Source organism: Hemicordylus capensis, chromosome 2 (genome assembly GCF_027244095.1).
Source record: "Hemicordylus capensis ecotype Gifberg chromosome 2, rHemCap1.1.pri, whole genome shotgun sequence".
Lineage (NCBI taxonomy): Eukaryota > Metazoa > Chordata > Lepidosauria > Squamata > Cordylidae > Hemicordylus > Hemicordylus capensis.
In genome coordinates this window covers 116,237,394-116,258,263 of record NC_069658.1, presented here as the reverse complement: position 1 = coordinate 116,258,263, position 20,870 = coordinate 116,237,394, and the positions used below count along the sequence as shown (strand labels likewise).

Here is a 20,870-nt window from a genome sequence, read left to right as displayed (position 1 = left end):
GACTTGTTATGCAACTATCTCACAACTTTGCTAGTGTATATTAAATTTTGGAATTCTTCCTTTCCAAAGATCAAAATCAATGAGGCACTCCAAACCTATCTAGCTGATACTTTCCCCCATTAGAATTATGGTAATTCTCATTAATGTACATCTTCCCAAAGATCGTTGACTGACATCCAGACTAAGTTACTAAGTAGATTACTCAGGAAGTCATCTAAAGGACAACCTAATTTCAATAGGATTACTCAGGAGTAGACTGAGTGTCAGCCACTGTATTTCCAAAATACCTAACTTCTCATTTTGGATTTTATTTATAGTAGTGTCACAGGCATATTTGGTTTACTTCTTTGAGAAACATTTCCCTTGGAGGCATCTAATCACATTTTCTTAGTCTTAAGAGTACAGGCATCTCTGAAATTCAGGGTAAGGGACTTACCCAGTGCAAATTACCTTAATTCTAATAAAATGGGCCTAATTTCAGTTTAGCCTATTGTGAATTCATCAGAAAATGTGTTTAATTGAATGTTTGAATCTTTAATTGGTTTTATTCTGTTTTTATAGTTTTGATTTTAATTGTTTTATTTTGATGTAAACCACCCTGAGCCATTTTTGGAAGGGCGGTATATAAATCAAATAGAGAGAGAGAGTTAGAGAGAGAAAAGAGTGAACAGAGAATGCTTCAAACAGCAGAATGGGCAGGAAGGTAATATTATTACTCACTATGGCTAGTCCAACAGTACAGGGCTGGCATAATGTTATTTTTCCATGAGAAGAGGGAAGCGGCAGTGCCTATTAGAGAGCAGGACAGCTGTTGTAGTTAATGGTTAAGAAGAAATTCAACAGTATAGGGGAGGAGGAAAGTATAGCAATTAATTACATAGGATACACCTGTTGGGTATTGGAGCTCTGCGTGTATGTTTATTGGGGAGGTATTTCAAAGGAAGGGAGCACAAAGAGAAAGCAAGCATGTCTCCACAGGTATTACACAAGAAAAACCGTGGGATGATGAGGCATTGAGATAAGAAAGCTATACTGCATCTAAATTGGTAAGGGATTCCAGTAGGATCCTTTGTGGGAGGAATTGTGTTTGAAATATAAGTGACTGCTGATTTATAATGTGATATGAATCATTATTCCTCCATTTGGGTTGAAATCTGATGAAATAACAGTAGTTGTTATGAAACAGAATCCTTTTTGAGAGTAAAAAGAATTATCTGGAAAATCTGTTATTCTTTAATATATGGTTAGATGCAAATCCTTAGATACATAGTTGGATGTTAAAGATCCTGGGCAACATTGAATGGATAATTGCCATTAAGTTTGGAAGGTAATAATCAGAAGGCTGGAAAAGTCAGATCATATTAATCTCTATCCCTATGGTACTCACTGCTATAGAATCTGGAAGATTGAGAAGTTATCACCATTAACCTACCAACAACCACTGTGCAGTTACCAAGGGAAGAATGGAATTTTGCCCTTACCTTTATGTACCAGGAAATAGCAGTCAGGTTAACTAGCACCATGTAATAAATAGCAGGTTCATCATAGCTAGCACCATGTAAGCATACCATCAAGGGGGATTATTTATTTATTGAATGAATGAATAAATTTATAACAATCATTGATCATTTGTACATACAAACAAATAATACTACATTCGGATAGGAATTCAGTCATACAGAATACAACAATGTAGCAGCCTCTTGTAGCAGCATATAGGAAGTAGGGCTAGAAGTTAGCTGTTGGTGGATCTTAACAGCAGTTGCACAAAATTTGGCAACATTGTAGGTGATAGAAGGTTTCCTATCTGCAAGAAGGAGTGTGGCGTAAAATTCAGCAGTTTGGCCAGGAAAGTGTGATAGCAGGGGAGAAATAAGCTTATGTTGACGTCATTATAAAAAGAGCAAAACAACAGCACATGGTGGACAGATTGCACAGGGCCACAAGGGCAAATATGATTGGCCAAAGGAATTTTCAAAAAAATTCTAGATAAATCCGCTGATGGTAGGGCATCATATCTTGCTCTGAGAAACATCCTATGATGGTTTGGTAGAGAAAGTGACTGTATGTAGCTAGCAGGTTCCCACCTAAAGTCACCAAAGCACCCTCTTATGGTCTCCAAAATGGAGCTTTAATTATTCTGGTGTTCAGTGTCCAAGATCCTCTGTTTGATGATCTCCTTGGCTTGACTGTAATCTAATAGTGACAAATATTCAGTGGAAAAGCCAAGTGATGACAATTTGCCCAATAGTGCTTGTGTCCAGGTAGATTGAAACCTAACAGCCAGCGCATGGAGGATCAGCCCCAGAGGGGAGAAATGGATCTTGAGCCAATAATTAAAATCCATGTTTCTGTTTTGAAGTCCGTTTCCAGCCTCAACGCTGCATTGGAAATCCTGTACATCAAGGGGCCCTAAATACTGCTCTAATAAACTTAGATTGAATTATCTCCAATGGCCTATAATTAGGGCAGGGGCCCAATTGTGAGCCATATAAGAGTTGGGCCAATGATTTAGCAGCAAATAGCTTTAACACTGCAGGGATAACCTTCCCACCGTTGGAATGAAAGAATCATAATATTGCTGATGCTCCCCTTTGTGCCTGTTGAGCAACGTAGTCCATCTGGGCCTTCCATGACCCACTGGCATGAAAAACCACACCCAAGTATTTAAAACTATTGACCTGCTCTATACAATGACCTTCTAAATACCAATTAAGTCTCTTGGGCCTTTTGGCAAAGACCAACACTTTGGATTTCTGGAAATTAATAACCAGGTGGCAGTCCTTGGAATAATTAGCCAGGAGCCTAAGCGGTCTCCTAAGGTCCACTGGAGTTTGTGAGATGATGGGAGCATCATCTGCATACAGCAGGATTGGGATAGCTACACCCACAATAGTTGGGGAATGTAGTGCTGGATCAAAGAGATTATTGGCTAAGGTATTTATGTAAAGATTGAACAGGTAGGGCACCCAAATACACCCTGGTTTAACACCTTTACTGGTAGTTATTAAATGTGAAAGTGAACCTTGAGGGTTACATCTCACACTTACATTGGTGTTCTTGTAAAGTTTCCAAATGAGAAAAAGTAATCGCCTATCGATATTACTGTCCCGGAGTTTTCCCCAGAGTCTTATCCTTGAGATTGAATCAAAGGCTGCTTTAAAACCTGCAAAGGCCACATACAAGGAGGACTGGGGTTTGTTGCAGTATTTCTCAATCAGATGGTGTAATACCAGGGCATGGTCCATGGTTGAGCGCCCTGTTAAAAACCAACTTGCTCATCACCCCAAATACTTTCATTCTCCCTCCAATCTTGCAACTTCCAGTCTAAATATTGAGTAAAGCTTACTCACAACACTCAACAGGCTAAATGGGTGATAATTGGCAGGATCACATCTGTCCCCTTTTTAAAATATGGGCACTATTATGGCTATGCCCCAGTCTTCTCCAGGTATGTACCTTGTTCAATCTATACATTTAAAGAGAGCTGCCAACATGGGAGACCAACAATCTGTGTTAAGCTTAATCATTTCAGGAGAGGTGCAGACATAGTCCAAAGCCTTGCCTATTTTTAAGGAATCAATAAGCTTCTTGACTTTGGCTTTATTTATTTATCTATGCAATCCATTTTGGGAACTTTTGTTGAAAAGCGGTATATAAATATTTGTCGCAATTGTATTTCTGATTGGGCAGTTGTCATTTATTTTATTTTTATTTTATTTTATATACCGCCCCTCCATAAATGGCTCAGGGAGGTCTTGGTGTGAGCTACTGATTCTAGCAGGGATAACTCTCCAGTTAGAAAATGTACACTTGCAGGGTATGGTAGTCTTGCCTCTATTTCCTGGTGCCAGTAAGCAGGAAAATTTCCCTTCCTCCTTGATCATGCTGCAGCCAGTAACCGATTTGCTTAGTGACCATTTCACTGACTACCACTTATCTTTGCCCATTTTTTAAAAAATGTTAGGATAAGTTCATAAGGCTACCAGACTATTGGTAGCAATGAGTGAGGAATTCATTCATTCATTCATTCATTCATTCATCATATTTGAATGAATATGAGCCAGAGCCCCATTCAGCCATGAGACTAGGTGGGTGACTGGGCCAGTCACTTCTCTCTCAGCCTAACCTACTTCACAGGGTTGTAGTGAAAGAGAAACTTAAGTATGTAGTACACCGCTCTGGGCTCCTTGGAGGAAGAATGGGATATAAATGTAGTAGTAGTAGTAGTAGTCAGGGGCGTAGCAAGGCTGTAGTGGGCCCAGAGACAAGATTTTAAAATGGGCCCCCCACCTTCACTGAAGCTCAGCTGCCACAACAGAACATCATCCTAAATTATATTTTTAAAGGTTTTGAAAATTGTGGACGGTGCAAGTCATTCAATGGTACTAGAGAAAGACATGCTGTTCTGGTAGGTCCAGGTCTTAACACTCACATCAGTTTTGGAGGATGAATACAACTGAAGGAAGCCTGGGTGGGTGCGCGGCTGGGGGAGTCAGTCATGTGGCTTGCCTCTGGGGGCCCCCCCAAGGCAGTGGGCCCCCAAACAACTGTCCCCCCTTGCCCTATTATAGTTACTCCCGTGGTGGTGGTAGTAGTAGTAGTAGTAGTAGTAGTTTCTATACCACCAGACATGTGTATCTTTAGGTGGTGTACACAATTTAAAACAAATATAAAACAGTAAAAACAGTTAAAACAGTTCCACAGAATAAAAAAGTTTAAACAATTTCATAGGATAAAAACAATTAAACAGTTTAAAATTAATTTCAGTTAAAAGCCTGAGAAAACAGGTGTGTCTTGAAGGTCTTGCTAAAAGCAATCAGAGATAGAGATGCTCTTATGTTGACGGAGCATATTCCAAAGCCCCGGGGCAGTCACAGAGAAGGCCCAGCTCAGAGTCACCACCAAATGAATCAGTGGCAACCATAACTGGACCTCCCCAGATGATCTTAATAGGTGACAGGGTTCATGACAAAGAAGGAGCTCTCTTAAGTACCTTGGGCCCAAGCTGCTGAGGACTTTATGGGTAACCAGCACTTGGAAACATAGGAGCAGCCAATGCAATTCTTTTAAATTTTAAAATTATATGGTCCCTTTGGGTTGTCACAAAGATCAGGCAAGCTGCCACATTTTGTACCAATTGTAGTTTCTGGACTATGTACAAAGGCAGCCCCATGTAAAGTGCATTACAATAGTCAGTCCTGGAGGTTATAAGCATATGTAGCACTGTTTTAAGGTAATTTACCTCCAGGCATATCAGCTGAAGCTGATAATAAGCTCTTGGCCACTGCCTCAGGCTGAGAAACCAGAGAGAGTTTGGGATCCAGGAAAACTCCCAAGCTACATACCTGATCTTTCAGGGGGAGTGTAACCCCATCCAGAACAGGCAGATCTAAACCTTCTCATGGGTCTGGACGCCTCACAGTCAGTACCTCCATCTTATTTGTATTCAACTTCAGTTTGTTTTCCCTCATCTCCAGGCAGGCATTTAGGGAAGTTATGCCATTTCCTGATGAGGTCAACACAGCAAAATATATTATGTCATTGGCATAGTGATTAGACCCTGGACCAAACTTCCTGATGATATCTCCCAGCTGTTTCATGTGGAAATTAAAGAGCATTGGAGTCAGTATGGAGGCTTGAGGAACTCCATATTTTAGTTCTCGCTTTGCAGTGCAGCAGTCTCCAATCGACACCACTTGGAATCTGACTGAGAGGTTGGAATAGAAATACTGTAAAACAATGCCACCCAATCCCACCTCCCTCAGGCAGCCCAGAAGGATACCATAGTTGATGGTATTGAAAGCCACCAAGAGATCCAAATGGATCAGCAGAGTCACACTCCCTCCATCAATAGCTGATTGGAGATCATCCATCAGGCCGATCAAGGCAGTCTCAACCTCATAGGACATTCAAAAGCCTGTTTGAAATGGGTCTAGATAATTTGTATCATCCAAAACTGCCTGGAATTGAGTGGCCACAACCCATTCAATCACCTTGCCCAACCATAGAAGATTGGAAACAAGCCTGTAATTGGCTAACTGAGAGATCCAATGCAGGATTCTTCAAATAAGGTCCAATAATAGCCTCCTTAAGACAAGGAGGCATCCTGCCCTCCCTCAGAGGAGCATTTATGATATTTACCAGACGCTCTCTGATAATACGATTATCAGATTAAATAAGCCAAGTTGGGCAAGGGTCAAGAGAACATGTTGTAGGACCTACAGTCCAAAGCAGTTTGTCCACATCCTCAGGAGTCACAAACAAAATGTGATCCAATTTAGAGTGATCCAGTGCAGGTGTCCAGTAGGGGTGTGCACAAAACCGGGTTGTCAGGTTTGGTTTGAGTCCAGACTAGACTCGAATAGGACGGGGCATGTTTATTTTCTGCACATACCCCAACACCCCCCCCCGGTCAATTCAGGTTTGGGGGGTTCGTGATTGATTATTTGTTTAAAAAACTTTTAAAAAACAAAATATAACTCACCGCCTCCTGGTCTGGGGCTTCTGTGCAGCTGCAGGGGGACTCCAGTGGTTCCCCTTCCCCCCGCCAGCCTCCATTAAGTTCCAAATAGCCCAGATAGGGCAGTCTGCAGCCTGTTCTGGGCCTCTTTAGCCTGTTCTGGCCACGCAGAGGGCCATTGGACATGCACAGTGGCCTCCAAAATGGCTACCGTCATGGAGGTGAGGCCTGGAATGGGCAAAATACCACCTGAACTTGGTTTTTGGAACTTAATGGAGGCTGGTGAGGGGGAACCACTGGGACCCCCCTCCCTGTGGCCTCACAGAAGCCCCCAGACCAGGAGGTGGTGAGTTTATATCTATATCTATATCTATATCTATATCTATATCTATATCTAATCTCTGAACCCAAACTGGGGTTTTTCAGTCTGTGATCAACAGGGGCCAATTCTGTTCAGGGGTGGTTTGGTACTGAACCACTGAACTGGCCCTGTTCAGTGTTGAACACGTTTGATACTGAATCCATTCACACATCCCTAGTGTCCAGGAGTTGCTGGACACCTCCACAGTAGACCCTGCAGTAACTGTGGAATCCAGTTTGGCCTAGGGATGTTTGAGCTGGCTCAAAATTTTGCCGGCTCACACTTGAGTCAGTTTGGCTTAAAGGCTCACCCTTGAGCAGGACCAGGGGGAGCCAGTCAGTGTGTGGGGGGATGTGTGTGAGTTGAGCCAACCCTCCCCAGCCCACCCCTCACAAGCTGGCTTGACAGGAATACTTGCAAAGGGGAATTTGGCAAGGATTCTCTACTACAAGTAAAGGGTTAAATGAGGGGTGTGTGTGAGGGAAAAGCCTTGTGTTTACCTTTAAAGGCAAGCCACAGCTGTGGTGGCAGAGACAGAGGACAGCGGAGGTAGTGGCAGGGGTGCTTTCCACCCCATCACCAGCCTCCCAAGTGATGCAGTGGCCTGTTTTGGGCCCGGGATGGCAGTGGTGCAGCTGCGGCGTCAGGTACAGGGTGATGGCAGAGCAGGTGGAGGAGGCTCTTTCCACCACACTGCTGGCCTCTCAGGTGATGAAGTGGCCTACTTTGGGCCTGGGATGGGGGCACCGCAGCTGAAGTGGGGACAGGGGACAATGGAGGCAACAGCAGGGGCTCTTCCATCTGCCTGTCGGCCTCTCAAATGACCAGGCGGTCACATAGCACCTTGTTTTGGGCCTCTGTACATGCACACATGGCTGCCCAGTCCAGAGCTATGCCGAGCGAATCCATCAATCCATATTCTGCCCTACTTACAGTCTGGAACCTATATGAATCCCATATCTGAAATGCTTCATAATCATGCTAGGGGTTTGGTGTGTGATGCCACCCCTAGTAAAGTTTACACTGGTAAACATATGAACTCATCTGATTCAGTGTTAACATTGACAATGAGACTGGAATCCAGCCATTAAAATTAGGCATTTATTAATAGGTATCAGTTCATGTATGAATAGAATGTTTCCATGCATGAGTATGGTAGGGCTAAGAGCAGAATCCAGTCACCCTGGACTCAGAAATTCCAAAAAGCAGGAGCTAAAAGTGCATGTAAGCCAGTGGCTTCACATGACGAAAGCAGCAAGACTAATTGCAGGCTATCAAGTAAGTAAAATGGCTGTCGTGTTGAAATGCAAAAGGGGGGCATTTTGTCTGATTTTTTTTCAGGGTTCCAGTGCTTACTGGTACTCTTCACAGTAGGCATCCTGGCACCGGCCTTTTTTTAAACCACATAATCTCTGGAGGAAACTACATAACCACATGGATAGCAATAGCAGCTTTACTCCCCGAGCAAACTGGGTGGATATTTCTATTGTGACTTTGGCACTGAGGTGAAAGGACTCCAAGCACCTGGTTCCATCTGGATTTGACCAGCCCTCAACTGAAAACAAAGACAGAAAGAAAAGGAAGCTATTCTCACAAGCAGCCTAACCCAGGCTCAGGAAGCCCAGCCTGGGTTAGGCCACTTGTGTGGAGAGCCAGGATCACTCCAGATTCTGGTGCTCCCACCTTGCCTAACCCTACCTTTTGCCCCAGCCTTTAGCCAGGGTTGTGTGTATGCTCAGGCTGCACACAGCTTGTGCATATAGCCAGCTGGGTGGCAAGAGCACCCAGCAGAGGGAGGATCCCTCAATGCACCCCACTCCTGGCGTGGTGCACTGAGGGATGCCAGAGGACTCCTCCCTTAGGCTCCCTGCTCTGCCTCTCACCATGGCGCTGCTCATGTGCCACGAGTGGCAGAATGAAGTGGGGAGGGAAATTGTGTGAGGCGAGGCAGGACGAAGCCTGCCTCCCTGCCAGCCCTCCCCGTCCACCCAGGAAGAGGTCATGTATACAACCACAATGTGTTTTAACATCATGTTTAGTTTGACCCTTAGGATCTGGAAAGCTTGTTTGGTGGATGAATGTCTCTTAGCCATGGAATCTGAGTATACTGTACATCCCACTGATTCAGCATAAGAGGATTGTATAATTTACTGGATCTGGGCTGAGAAAGTCCTGCTTCTCCAGCCCACTCCAGGTAGCAAGAGACCAGTGGAATATCTACAATAATAAGTGGGGGAAATCATGAAAAACAAACCAGCCCATGAGTCAGTGATCACATAAGCTATCTATCACATTCTTTTGGATGATGCTTATGAATGCTGTCTCACTGGAATAAGGATTATTCCCATGGTTGCTTAACACAAATATGCTAAATCTGGAAAACAAATATGATAAAGCACTGTACTGCTTCCTGCAAGCTACTGTAATGAATGAATGTGTGACTTAAGAGATGTTTGGTTATGATACATTAACTTTTTGATAATACCCAAAGGTGATTTATAGTAATTTACCCATGCAGATGTTCAGCTTTTCATTTGCATTTATGACTCACTTTCCTTTGGTCCTTCTCCAGAGAGGAGAGTTGCAGTGCTTTTGTTTTTTTCATTGTATGATATCTCATTTCTCTCCCTTTTGGGAAGTAACCCAGACCTTTATTTGTTATACAATTACGCCATCTTGATACATCGTGATATTAATTAATTCTCATGTCCAACAGCAAGATTAACAGTTACATCTCTGAATATATTATCTATATTATCAATTTATTTATTTATTTTGCAAGAGTTTCAGGTTTTAATGCTAATTAGATAAACGTTTTTCTGTCAACGTGACATTGCTGAAACAAATCCTTGAAATGTTTAATAGAATATCAAAATATAAAATGAGCACAATCAAACTTCCTTGGCAGCAAACATAGTTTGGTTCATGCCTGCATCGAACTTATATTGAACAGCAAGGCCACATGTAAGAAGTCAGAGGACTTCTCTAAAATTAGAAAGTGATAGCTAAATAATGTGAATTCTGAATATCCAGCAAATAAATATGGCCATCAAGAGGGATTGTAGTTAGGGTTGCCACATGTCCAGGACTGACTTGGGCAGGCTAGGAATTTGACATTTTGCAGGAAAAGTGTTGTCCTGGACACAAAATGTTCAGGAATCTGAGCAGGATGCTTGCTTTTACGAATTTCACCATTTTTTTTTCTGGTGCTTCTCTCCAAGTATTCTAGCTCTGTTGTGTCAATTTTTAAAAGCCTCATATTCTTACCCTTTCTTTGGCACCAGTGCTGCTGACAGGCTAGGCTAGCTGGCCCTCCCTCCCTCCCTCTCAGTAAACCCCTTGCCCTATTTTCTGGATTGGCTCTAGAGTTAGCAAGGGTGATGATAATGGACTTCTGAGCTTAGCTGTGAAATATATGGGCAGAGAGAATTCTCTTTTTTCTTGTGGAATTGTTGGAGTCCCACTTCTTACTAAAACACGCATTGCTTTTATAACAGTGTATAAATTGTGCTTATTGCTGTGAAACCTTCCGGACCCTCTCCTGTGCAAAGAACACTACAGAGAATAATGTACAAGACTACCACCAAACTCCCTTGTCAACAGAGGTGGAGCCACCATTGTGTGTGTGTGTGTGTGTGTGTGTGTGAGGGAGTTCAAAGAACCTGGGCCGCCATGCCTAGGGATGCACCTGGTGCCCCGGCCACACCCCAGCCAGCTTGGCTCCATTTTTTAAAAGCTTCCGCCAGCACTAGGTTCCCAGCCTGGATGGGAACACATCTCCCTGCCTTTACAAGCAAGGTAAGGCACTTCCAGCTGCCCTGCAAATGCCATGCTGGATGTTATTTACTCGCAAATGGGGGGCATGGTCCTGTTTGCAAATGTGACCACACCCCCTGTGTGTCTGATGTCAGACACAGGGGCATCTGATATCAGGTGCAGGGGCTGTGGTTTTTGGTGGGGGGGGGCTCCACTGGTGGACTGGTGAGGGGCCACTGGCTTTCTCCCTATGCCACTGACGAACACTGGTAAGAAAGGAAGAAAGAAAAAGTAGGTTTTAAATCTTACATCTCCCTCTTTTGATAGCTGTGCCCAGTACTTCTCTCTCATGAATGTGACAATCCTAGTTGTAGTTGAGGGAGTGGATGAGTAGGGAAATGCAATTCTTGGTGCTTTCTTTCAGGCTTGTTAGGCATGAACAGCTTTAATTATTTAACTAGCCATGCAAATCAATAGCAAGATTAATTATGAGATGAGGATGGAGATTGGTGTAATGGCTGCCAATGGCATAAAGGCACTGATGGCTTCTTAAGACAGTGATTCCCCTATGTGTGTCCCCCCCCCCCGAGGAAGATGCATTTTGTCCACCCTCTTTACAACAGGTGAAAGGCTGAAGGTTTTCCCACTGCAATTATCTTTTCTTCCCTTCCAGCTTCCTAATAGTGCCTCTCTCACCCATGCCATCTGAGTGATTCAGAAGATGAAAGCAGACAGACAAGACAGTCTCAGAGGTATGGGGCATTATTATATAAGATTTTTCCAAGTAACCTTGTACGTTGTACAAGGAGAACTTTCTCAGTGATATCTGCTCATCATGCAAAGGATGAAAACTGAGGTGAAAAGTATGAGATGGAAAAAAAGTGAACTGATCTATAAATCAGCTCAGTTTCTCTCTAGTCATTCTTTTGCAGTGCTGTATAGTTGGCTCTGTGGGTGATTATGGCATTGAACAGTAGATATAAGTTCATTTCTAATAGCTCCTGTTTCTAAGAGGCCTTCTGAGCTGACAGATACCCTGACAGATTGTTTAAACTGATACGCACAAAATGGACAGGTTTGACAGGGAGGCCTACGCTTAGAAGTCCATAATATTATGCATTAAAAGAACCTGTTTTAAGTTGATGATATAAGGTACATCCACTTTCACCCCAAATACCTTGTCTTTCTATCTTTTTCCTTTGCTGCCTTCACACAGTGCAAGAATGTGTTGGCTGAGGCACAGGGACAATAACAAAGTCATATTTCAGCCATATGAATATATCTTGTCATGCCTTCACTATCTGCAGCCTCTTCTATTTATCAGTGTACCTATAAGGAATCCACAAATAATGTCATTTGATGGCTGTATTCAAAAATCAGGAATTTTAATACAAATATGAAAAAGAGCATTTTAATTGTATTAATCATTTGCCTATTTTATAATAAAGCCTATCAAAACAAACAAATCAGTCTCTTCAATCCAGATAGTCTTCATTAGTTTCTGGACATACTGACTTACATTTTATGTACTGTTATGTCCCCATAACGCTCCACCTGGGGGCTGTTGCAGACTCCTAAGCATCCCCAACACTGCTGTAAATGAGTGGTTGCACAAAAAGTGCTACTGCAATTTTCCCCATTACTGTGAATGGGGGAAACTGCGGTAGTGCTGCTTGCTCAACTGCTCACTCAAAGCAGCATCAGGGCTGCTTAGGATTCTGCAGCAGCCGTGGGGCAGAGCATTACAGAGATGCAGCATTGCACATCATGTAAACAACTATCATGCTGGTAATGTAAATAATGGTCAACCTCCCGACTAACAAAGCACTGCTGCTACAGGGATGAATTTCATCCCCTTCCTTTTGAAGCTGGTTGTGATTCCTGAAAATATGGCTCTGTAGGCTGTGAGATTCTCAGGGACATACTTTCAGTATCACAGTCAGCTTCAAAGGGAAGGGGAGATTGACCAAAAAAATGCCTGTCCATCATAGCGGTGTTGTTGCATGAGCACTTCATTAATCTTTATGTCAGCCAATGGTATTCATCTGTATGTCAGCCGGGTATATATAGCCAGTTTCCATTATCACAGGGACACAGATGCCAAAACGGCAATAATTGAAAACTTGTGACTATGAGAATGATAGGGTTAGGTTCCGCTGTAGGTCCTTAAGGTTTCAGTTATCTTTTTTAAATTTAATTTGCATTTGCAGTGGTAGCCGAGAATGCAGCCCCGGTGGTAATCAAGGGCTTCCTGTATTTTGAGTTATAATCAGTCATCTAAGGGATGATTGATTATGATTATAAGGCAAATAAGGGATGCAAAAAGAGAGTTAGAGGAACACAGAGCTAGGTGTAAAGGGGAAGAATAAACCTTCTGTAAATATATCAGAAGTAGATAACCCGCCAGGGAGGGGTTGGCCTCTTAGATGATGAGGGCGTGAAAGGGATAATTAAGGAGGATAAGGAGATTGCAGAGAAGCTGAATGAATTACGTGCATCTTTCTTCATGGTGGAGGATACTGACTATATACCCTCTCCGGAATTGAGCATCTCAGTCCTGGAGGCTTTAGAACTGGGCCAATTTGCAGTGACAAGGGAAGATGTTTTAAATTGTCATGAAAAACTAAAAATTAACAGATCACTAGGGCCAGATGGCATCCACCCAAGAGTTCTGAAGGAACTCAAATATGAAATTGCTTATCTCTTAGCAAAAATATGTAACTTTTCCCTACAATCAGGCTCTGACCCAGAAGACTGGAAAGTAGCCAATGTAACTCTAATGTCCAAAAAGGGATCCGGGGGATCCAGGAAATTACAGGATGTCCAGCTTAACTTTGGTGCTGGGTAAATTGATGGAAAGCATACTTAAAGACAAAATTGTCAAACATATGGAAGAAAAAGCCTTGCTGAAGGAGAACCAGCATGGCTTCTGCAAGGGCAGGTCTTGCATCACTAACCTTTTGGAGTTCTTTGAGAGTGTCATGTGGATAGGGGTGATCTGATGGACACAGTGCACTTGGATTCCAAAAAGCTTTTGACAAAGTTCCCAACCAAAGGCTCTTGAGTAAACTTGGCAGTCATGGGATAAGGGGACAGGTTCATGTGTGGATTGGTAACTGTCTGAAGGACAAACAGAGGGTAGGAATAAATTGACAGTTTTCACAACGGAGGAGAGTAGGAAGTGGGCTCCCCCACAGATCAGTACTGAAATGCTCTTTAACTTGTTCAAAAATGATCTCGAAGTTGGGGTAAGCAGTGAAGTGGCCAAATTTGCAGATGACACTAAACTATTTAGGGTAATGAAATCCAAAACAGATTGCGAGGAGCTCCAAAAAGAACTCACCAAACTGGAGGAGTGGGCGACAAAATGGCAAATGAGTTTCAATGTAAGCAAGTGTAAGGTGTTGCATATTGGGGCAAAAAAACCCAACTTCACATATACACTGATGGGATCTGAGCTGTCAGTGACTGACCATGAGAGAGATCTTGGGGTCATGGTGGATAGTTCATTGAAAGTGTCAACTCAAAGTGTGGAAGCTGTGAAAAGGGCCAATTCCATGCTAGGGATAATTAGTACAGTTCTGGTCACCGTATCTCAAGAAAGATATTGTAGAACTGGAAAAGGTCTAGCAGAGGTGCAACTAAGATGATCAGGGGCCTGGAGCACCTTCCTTATGAGGCCAGGCTACGGCATCGGGGCTCTTTACTTTGGAAAAGATATGACCAAGGGGAGACGTGATCAAGGTGTATAAGGTTATGTATGGATTGGAGAGGGTGAACAGGGAAATTTTTCTCTCTCACACACAACACTAAAACTAGGAGTCATCTCATGAAACTGAAGGTCAAGAAATTTAGGATTTACAAGAGGAAGTACTTCTTCACATAGTGTATAATTAATCTATGAAATTCCTTGCCATGGGATGTGGTGAAGGCCACCAGCTTGGATGCCTTTAAAAGGGGCAACATTGATGGAGGACAGGTCTCTCATTGGCTTCTAGTCTGGTGGCTGTGAGCTACCTCCAGCCTCAGAGGCACTATGCCTCTCGATACCAGTTGTAGGGGAGCAACAGCAAGAAAGGGGGCATGCCCTCACCTTGTGCCTGAAGGCTCCCCAGAGGCATCTGGTGGGCCACTGTATGAAACAAGATGCTGGACTAGATAGACCATGGGCCTGATCCTGATCCAGCAGGGATGTTCTTATGTTCTTATCTGCATAGTTCTCCCTTGCTGGATTGGAATATTCAAATATTAATTGGAATTCAGGTTAATATCGATGTACAGCCAGTACATTTATTATTAAATTCCTGAATCTGAATATACACCTGCATCCATTAACAAATGCATCAATTTATTTTAAAGCTAGAGAACATTCCAAGAACTGCACATTTAATAATGGGAATTCTGAAACAATAACTACTACTACTCCTCTTCCTGCACCCTCTACCACCTCCTCCTAGTTAAACTGCAATGATCTCTATCTTAGGTGCCATAGAAAAATGAAAAACACATGGACTGATATCCTGACTAAAGTTCTGTTCTGAAACCAAAATTGCATGTGTGTAGTTAGTGATAGTGCCCCTGATTCTGATTTGTGTGTGCGTTATCACTGATCTCTCCTACACCTGGGAGCATTCTCTGCAATGCAAAAATATAAGCCTGAGGGTAGTGTAGCCCTTCTTAGCATTGCATGGAGTGCTTCTGGAGAAGAAGGAATGGACAAAAATCCCCTGCCCCTGCACTCTATCCTCTGAGCTTCAGAAGTGGGGATGCTGTTACTGCACACATACTTTTTTGGGCTGCACATGCACAGCTTTAGTCAGTTGTTGGCCCATGGTTTATTCCATCAGTTTTTACCCTTGAGATCTGTCACAGCTTTAGCTGTCCAAATGTCTCCTGGGTTGCCTCCACCCTAATCCTTTTCTCTGGAATTGCTACCCTTTATCCACTCTTGCATTAGTGAGTGTCCAATGGATGTCATTGCTAACCTGTTGGGTTACTGGGTATGCTTCTCTTCCCTATCTTCTCTTTTCAGACCTTGACATTTCTGTCTTTCAAAACAGCTGCATCACTAGGCTATCCAGGGTAGTTATGTGGCTGGTAAAAACCGACTTTTCTGTACCACATGCCCTACCATTTCCTACTTAGCATTAGATATTCTGTAGCTGCACCGGGCCAGTAAGAAGCTTAGATTACTTTTCTCACTGCTCCTCCCCCACTCTTTGATGTCATACCGGTCCACTTGAATCAGGTTTTGTTCAGTTTGATTGCGGACTGAACCAGCCCTGGTTTGGTTTGCGATTGAGCCACCAAACTGGCCCAGTTCGATGTGAACCGGTTCACCATTGAATGATTTGTGCACAGTGCTAGCTGGAAGCAGAATTAAAATGGAGATTTGGCACAGCACTTAAGAGCACATGCTGTTCAGCTTTATGGCACAGCTGAACACCACTTTGGGGCTGTTTCAGACTCTTGAGGCACCCTCAGTGCTGCAGAAGATGAGTGGTTGTACAGTCAGTTGTCCTGAATGAAGATAAAGGCAGTAGTGCTAATTGTGTAACTGCTTGTTTTCTGAAGTATTGACTTCCCTAGAAGACCGGAACAGCCCTGACATGGTGCATAGCAGCACCTTACCACTGTGCATCATATCAGCCACTATACGAGCAATGGCCTTTTTCATGGCCAAGATCCCTCTATGATGTCCACTCAGAAGTAAGTTCCATTAAACAAAATCCTTTGACACTTCAAATAAAAATGTATTGCTTGCAGGCTCGTCTTATTTTATTGCTTCCTATTGACCCTCACAGAAGGTTTAGTGAGTATTTCCCCCTTAAATAGTCTCCTGTTAGTTCCTATTCCTGGGGTGGGGGTTGAGTCTTTGACAGTTCACAGTACAAGTCTGGTGAGCTGCATTGGGCTTTGTGGGTCACAAGCTGCGAAAACTGGAACTAAAATGATTATTCAAGACAGTTATACAGGTAAACTTGGACTAGATGATATGTGAAAGACAAGTTAGAATAAAATATTTGAAAAAAAGAAACTTGTACACAGTCAGCTAAAAAGTGCTGGAAAAAGCAGGAAAAATGAGAATGTGTAAATGCAGGTTTGTGGAGAAAAAAACCCTTTGATTTGAAAGGAGCACATCTGATAACTATATATAACATTTTTCAAGTTTGCTGACCATTTTTACCTTGGAATACTACATTTCATAGAAATCAAACACTGAAGAAAGATGAACATGAAGATGGCAGTTTCCAAAATTGCTACAGATGCTTTGAAACTTCCACTTAAACTTAAAAGCAGAACAGGGGGGAAAAAATCCCTCAGAGCCATATTTATTTCTCTTTCCTCAAAAGCTTTGTGCATTTAGATAGTCACAGAAAGATCACTCTAAAACTGTTCCATAGTTATTCCTACAACATGCCTTTCTATCAAATGCACCCATTTTCTCAATGAAAGCTTGGATTTTTATACCTGTGATTGCTATAAAAATAACAGAAGAGTGCTTTTCAGTTCAGGAATAATGTTTGCATTTGAAAAGCACTTGATGATTGTTGAAACATGTATTTCGTTGAGAACTTTCCTTTGACACATTTTGCCTCAATTGTCTATTAATTTCTTGACAGCTGCATCCAGACGTCATGGCCATGGGAGAGTATTTGCCAACGTTTTGGCACACATCCCTTTCCCCGTTAATTCTTGGCTATTGTGTCATTTTGTCTGTTCTATCTAGTTCAACTTTGGCCCTCCAGCTGTTTTTGGACTACAACTCCCATAAGCCCCAGCTACAATGGCCAATAGTCAGGGATTATGGGAGTTGTAGGCCAACATCTGCAGGAGGACCTAAGTTGAGCAGCCTTGGTCTAGTTCATGTATCCATTACTTTTGGTAAATGCTCATGAGAAGCTTAGGTGCAGTAAGTAAATAAAAATGAAAATGATAACCCTTTTCACATGTTACAATCTCATGTACACCTTAGTCATACTCTTAACAGAAATGATTATAGCAATAGGTGGTACCCTGGTGAAATTGCCTGTTGTTGTTGTTCTTTTAATTCTCGGGTGAGGGAAAAGCAAACAAGAAGATAGGGTAACTAAACATCCTACAAGAGCTGAGCATGATTTTCTTCAAGAAAATTAACCAGAACATGTAGCCTGCTATGCAGAACTGTTAATAAAGTTCTGTCTCATAGCTGTTGTATTTATTTTGCAAAATGAGATCGCTAGAGTTCTGGACTGTACCATTTTAGATTGCAGGTGTGGGGGTTATATAATAGCTGTCAGAGATGGAGAGGCTCTTATTTGAGCAGGAAGCACATTCCAGAGTCTTGTGGCAGCAACAGAGAAGGCCAATCCCTGTGTAGCCCCCAGATGAGCTGGTGGCAACTGCAGATGAACCTTTCTGGATGATCTCAATGGGATTATCTCAATGGGGCTCATAGTGAAGAAGATGTTGTCTTAAATACCCAGGGCCTAAGCAGTTTAGGGCTTTATAGATTATAACCAACACGTTGTATTTTGCCCAGAACCTTATTGGTAGCCAGTGCAGTTATTTTAATATAGGAGTAGTATGGTATCTTTGAGATTACCCAGACACCAACATAGCTACCACATTCTGTACCAACTGCAATTTCTGGACTACATACAAAGGCAGTCCCACATAGAATGCCCTGCAAATGTACTACTGTTCTGAGGTTATTTATTTATTTATCTCAAGAAACAGACACCGCTGGCATATCAGCTGAACCTAATAAAAAGGACCTCTGGCTACTGCCTCAACATGAGATACTAGGGAGAGGTGTCTCCCAATGATCAACAGAATCACTGGCAGAGCCAACTATAAATACTTCCAAGAGTTCTTGGAATCCTGTTGGACCCAATAACCTTCTTTGGTGGACCATCCTAATAGGCCCTTCATTCCAGCAGAGGCAGGATGTAATTGTGAGTCCAACCTTAACCAGACAGTGGTCCATCCATAACAATGGGGAAATCACAGGAGTCCCCACCTATGGAACAACACCCTGATCAGAGTAAAAGACCAGATCAAGCAACATGCGTCACTCCCAAGACCGCTTGGTATAGGCCCATATTGGTCACATTTAAAATTTTTATTGGATTTTATAATAGCTTTTACATTCATTTATCTAATTCTACACATATTTGTCATGGCCACTATGAATTCCTGAGCTGCCACAGACAAATTAGTCTTGAAATGAACATTCAAGTCCCTCACCACTAGGGATGTGCAGGAACTAGTTTGGAGGTCCGTTTCTGGACCTCCAAACCAGTTCAATGGTCCAGTGGTTTGGCTGGTTCGGTGGTGAGGTGGGGGTTACCTTTGGAACAGGGAGGGTGATCTCCCCCACCACCTGTTTCGCCTGCCAGCGCAGTCTGCAAAATCACTGGCGCGTGGCAGTAGCGTACTTTCTTGCTGCCCTGGTCAGTGTCAGAACAGAAGTGTGCATGACATGCAGATGCACACTGGGCACTTCGGGTATGACGCTGACTGGGGTGGCAAGAGGGTACACTGCTGCCCCAAGCCAGCAATTTTGCAGACAGTGCCGGTGAGGGAAACGCAGTGGGGGAAACACGGTGGGAGTTAGCTGCTCCTTAAAGGTAACCCTCCCCACCGCCATTTCGTGCACCCACCACCAGATACCTGGGACACTCCAATGCCAAGACCAATTCCATCAGTTCACTTAGGAACTCTGTTGGGCAGCCGGGTGATCGGTACACCACCAAAAATCCGAGTCTATTCCTGGTCCCCAGACTTCACACACTTTTGATATGGTCAGACACTTCAACAGGAAACCTGGTAAGAGAAATGTTATTTTTATAGACCACAGCCACTCCACCTCCTCGCCCAAGTCCCCTCACCTACTCATCAACAGAGTACCCTGGAGGGAGAAGCTGGGACCAGACTAGGCCACCAGACACCCCCAAACAAGTCTGTGTGATACATACCAGGTCGGCACCTTCATCCATGATCAGATCATGGATGATTTCTGATTTATTATGGGCCAACCTGGCATTACGAAGGAGCAAGGTCAGTTTCTGTGCTCCCCAAGGTCAGAAAGCTTGCAGGACAGCCAGAAGGGGAAATATCAATTAAAATTTCTTATTTCCAGTCATACTTCTTCTATTTCCCACCACCACCAGAATAGCTGGTGGACACGACCCCTGTCTCTCCATCTCCAGACAGGCCTAGACATATTGCAGACTAATCTCACCCAAGACTCAGACTACAGAAGCTATCTAAACAACAGCTTCAGCTTCTAAAACAGCCATAAGAGGATAAACTGGCCCCCAGCCCTCAATCCCACACCCGGCACCAAAGGCTGGCCTATGACATGCCTCCTTTTCAGAAGCCCCAGAAACCCAGAGACTTCCCTCTCACAAGAGATTCCTAGACTTAGCTGATGGTAATTAATGCCCACAGGTGCAGCTAATCGGGCAATCAAGAAAGGAAGGCCCCAGCTCTAATGGCATATTATGGCTCATTAGTCTGGATGCTACCCATTATATGCTACCCATTATATCCATTGTATAGACTGGCATCGCAATTGCAAGCAAAAACATTCTTAGGGATATGCAGAACATTTTGACAGCAAAACACTTCAACTCAAAATGGGTTGTTCTGAGTGTTTTAGAGGTGTGCACAAAACCAGATTGGCCTGTTTGGCTCGGCTCAGTTTTGGCTCTGGTAGATGATTCCCCTTTAACATTACAGCGGCAGGAGGGCTTTTCTAAGGAGGGAAGTTAAAAAGTACTTACAAGTATGAGCAATGGCTACAGCAGCAGTGTGTGTGTGGTGGGGGCAGCCGCTGCCAGAACCTAAGGGGTATACTTGTGGGTCAAATGGGCCGCAACTCAAAATTTCTCTTAAAATAAGCCAAATCTGGCAACAGAATCTGGCGGCGGCCTCCCTCTGAGTAGCTCAGGACAGTTTGGGCCTTTGTCCAGGCATGAAGGTCATTAAAATGGCCTCCATGCATGGGAAGAGGTCATTTTAGTGATCTGAGGCCTAAACTGAGCCCGAACCAGAACGAAACTAGGCCCTTAGGGCCTAGTTTTGGCCTGGTTTGGGCCCAGTTTAGGCCTCTGTACAATTGTGGAGGTCACTAAAATGACCTCTTCCTATGCATGGAGGCCATTTTAGTGACCTCCATGCCTGGGTTACTCAGGGGAAGGTCGGTTGGTCTGGGTGCAGTCGCAGTTTCTGCCACTGCAACTCATACTTCTAGTACTTTTTTATCCCCCTTCCTACCCTCTATACTTAGAAAAGCCCATTTGT

The 20,870-nt window shown here is 43.3% G+C and overlaps 1 long non-coding RNA gene across 1 annotated transcript in view; it reads left to right on the top strand.

Annotated features, from left to right (window-relative positions):
• Positions 1-923: 923 nt before the first annotated feature.
• The window catches only part of LOC128342280 (uncharacterized), a 45,328-nt gene continuing 25,381 nt past the window's right edge, over positions 924-20,870 (top strand). The window contains exons 1-2 of the long non-coding RNA XR_008314887.1: positions 924-1,046; positions 11,254-11,332. This is a non-coding gene — a long non-coding RNA (uncharacterized LOC128342280). The remainder of the gene's footprint in view (positions 1,047-11,253; positions 11,333-20,870) is intronic.